We start from the raw sequence: 4019 nt of genomic DNA, 5'->3' as shown, positions 1-4019 counted from the left end.
ATCTAATCACGGCATGGGGTTGTTCACTATCTAATCATGGGGTTGTTCACTATCTAATCATGGGGTTGTTCACTATCTAATCATGGCATGGGGTTGTTCACTATCTAATCATGGGGTTGTTCACTATCTAATCATGGCATGGGGTTGTTCACTATCTAATCATGGGGTTGTTCACTATCTAACCATGGCATGTTGTTCACTATCTAATCATGGGGTTGTTCTAATCATATATCTAATCATGGGGTTGTTCACTATCTAATCACGGCATGGGGTTGTTCACTATCTAATCATGGCATGGGGTTGTTCACTATCTAATCATGGGGTTGTTCACTATCTAATCATGACATGGGGTTGTTCACTATCTAATCATGGGGTTGTTCACTATCTAATCATGGGGTTGTTCACTATCTAATCATGGGGTTGTTCACTATCTAATCATGGGGTTGTTCACTATCTAATCATGGGGTTGTTCACTATCTAATCACGGCATGGGGTTGTTCACTATCTAATCATGGGGTTGTTCACTATCTAATCATGGCATGGGGTTGTTCATTATCTAATCATGGCATGGGGTTGTTCACTATCTAATCATGGGGGTTGTTCACTATCTAATCATGGGGTTGTTCACTATCTAATCATGGGGTTGTTCACTATCTAATCATGGGGTTGTTCACTATCTAATCATGGCATGGGGTTGTTCACTATCTAATCATGGGGTTGTTCACTATCTAATCATGGCATGGGGTTGTTCACTATCTAATCATGGGGTTGTTCACTATCTAATCACGGCATGGGGTTGTTCACTATCTAATCATGGGGTTGTTCACTATCTAATCATGGGGTTGTCCCCTATCTGATCATGGGGTTGTTCACTATCTAATCATGGCATGGGGTTGTTCACTATCTAATCACGGGGGGTTGTTCACTATCTAATCATGGGGTTGTCCCCTATCTGGCATGGGGTTGTTCACTATCTAATCACGGCATGGGGTTGTTCACTATCTAATCATGGGGTTGTTCACTATCTAATCACGGCATGGGGTTGTTCACTATCTAATCACTGGGGTTGTTCATATCTAATCATGGGGTTGTTCACTATCTAATCATGGGGTTGTCATCTAATCATGGGGTTGTTCACTATCTAATCATGGGGTTGTTCACTATCTAATCATGGTGTTGTTCCTATCTGATCATGGGGTTGTTCACTATCTAATCATGGGGGGTTGTTCACTATCTAATCATGGGGTTGTTCACTATCTAATCATGGGGTTGTTCACTATCTAATCATGGGGTTGTTCACTATCTAATCATGGGGTTGTTCACTATCTAATCATGGGGTTGTTCCTAACTATCTAATCATGGGGTTGTTCACTATCTAATCATGGGGGTTGTTCACTATCTAATCATGGGGTTGTCCACTATCTAATCATGGGGTTGTTCACTATCTAATCATGGGGTTGTTCACTATCTAATCATGGAATGGGGTTGTTCACTATCTAATCATGGGGTTGTTCACTATCTAATCATGGAATGGGGTTGTTCACTATCTAATCATGGGGTTGTTCACTATCTAATCATGGGGTTGTTCACTATCTAATCATGGCATGGGGTTGTTCACTATCTAATCATGGGGTTGTTCACTATCTAATCATGGCATGGGGTTGTTCACTATCTAATCATGGGGTTGTTCACTATCTAATCATGGGGTTGTTCACTATCTAATCATGGCATGGGGTTGTTCACTATCTAATCATGGGGTTGTTCACTATCTAATCATGGCATGGGGTTGTTCACTATCTAATCATGGGGTTGTTCACTATCTAATCATGGGGGGTTGTTCACTATCTAATCATGGGGTTGTTCACTATCTAATCACGGCATGGGGTTGTTCACTATCTAATCATGGGGTTGTTCACTATCTAATCATGGCATGGGGTTGTTCACTATCTAATCATAGCATGGGGTTGTTCACTATCTAATCATGGGGTTGTTCACTATCTAATCATGGGGTTGTTCACTATCTAATCATGGGGTTGTTCACTATCTAATCATGGGGTTGTTCACTATCTAATCATGGCATGGTTGTTCACTATCTAATCATGGGGTTGTTCACTATCTAATCATGGCATGGGGTTGTTCACTATCTAATCATGGGGTTGTTCACTATCTAATCACGGCATGGGGTTGTTCACTATCTAATCATGGCATGGGGTTGTTCACTATCTAATCATGGGGTTGTTCACTATCTAATCATGACATGGGGTTGTTCACTATCTAATCAATCATGGGGTTGTTCACTATCTAATCATGGGGTTGTTCACTATCTAATCATGGCATGGGGTTGTTCACTATCTAATCATGGGGTTGTTCACTATCTAATCATGGCATGGGGTTGTTCACTATCTAATCATCATGGGGTTGTTCACTATCTAATCATGGGGTTGTTCACTATCTAATCATCATATCTAATCATGGGGTTGTTCACTATCTAATCATGGCATGGGGTTGTTCACTATCTAATCATGGGGTTGTTCACTATCTAATCATGGCATGGGGTTGTTCACTATCTAATCATGGCATGGGGTTGTTCACTATCTAATCATGGGGTTGTTCACTATCATGAATGGGGTTGTTCACTATTTAATCATGGGGTTGTTCACTATCTAATCATGGGGTTGTTCACTATCTAATCATGGGGTTGTTCACTATCTAATCATGGGGTTGTCATATCTGGGGTTGTTCACTATCTAATCATGGCATGGGGTTGTTCACTATCTAATCACGGCATGGGGTTGTTCACTATCTAATCATGGGGTTGTTCACTATCTAATCATGGGGTTGTTCACTATCTATCTACTATCAATGGCATGGGGTTGTTCACTATCTAATCACGGCATGGGGTTGTTCACTATCTAATCATGGGGTTGTTCACTATCTAATCATCATGGGGTTGTTCTAATCTAATCTAATCATGGGGTTGTTCACTATCTAATCATGGGGTTGTCCCCTATCTGATCATGGGGTTGTTCACTATCTAATCATGGCATGGGGTTGTTCACTATCTAATCATGGGGTTGTTCACTATCTAATCATGACATCTAATCATGGGGTTGTTCACTATCTAATCATGGGGTTGTTCACTATCTAATCAATCATGGGGTTGTTCACTATCTAATCACGGCATGGGGTTGTTCACTATCTAATCATGGGGTTGTTCACTATCTAATCATGGGGTTGTTCACTATCTAATAATCATGGGGGTTGTTCACTATCAATGGGGGGTTGTTCACTATCTAATCATGGGGTTGTTCACTATCTAATCATGACATGGGGTTGTTCACTATCTAATCATGGGGTTGTTCACTATCTAATCATGGCATGGGGTTGTTCACTATCTAATCATGGGGTTGTTCACTATCTAATCACGGCATGGGGTTGTTCACTATCTAATCATGGGGTTGTTCACTATCTAAATCATGACATGGGGTTGTTCACTATCTAATCATGGGGTTGTTCACTATCTAATCATGGGGTTGTTCACTATCTAATCATGGGGTTGTTCACTATCTAATCATGGGGTTGTTCACTATCTAATCATGGGGTTGTTCACTATCTAATCATGGGGTTGTTCACTATCTAATCACGGCATGGGGTTGTTCACTATCTAATCATGGGGTTGTTCACTATCTAATAATCATGGGGTTGTTCACTATCTAATCATATCTAATCATGGGGTTGTTCACTATCTAATCATGGGGTTGTTCACTATCTAATCATGGGGTTGTCCATGGGGTTGTTCACTATCTAATCACGGCATGGGGTTGTTCACTATCTAATCATGGGGGGTTGTTCACTATCTAATCATGGGGTTGTTCACTATCTAATCACGGCATGGGGTTGTTCACTATCTAATCATGGGGTTGTTCACTATCTAATCATGGGGTTGTTCACTATCTAATCATGGGGGTTGTTCACTATCTAATCATGGGGTTGTTCACTATCTATCATGGGGTTGTTCA

Source organism: Oncorhynchus nerka, unplaced genomic scaffold (genome assembly GCF_034236695.1).
Source record: "Oncorhynchus nerka isolate Pitt River unplaced genomic scaffold, Oner_Uvic_2.0 unplaced_scaffold_761, whole genome shotgun sequence".
Lineage (NCBI taxonomy): Eukaryota > Metazoa > Chordata > Actinopteri > Salmoniformes > Salmonidae > Oncorhynchus > Oncorhynchus nerka.
The sequence above is the reverse complement of the archived record's forward strand: the minus strand, read 5'-3'. Positions refer to the sequence as shown.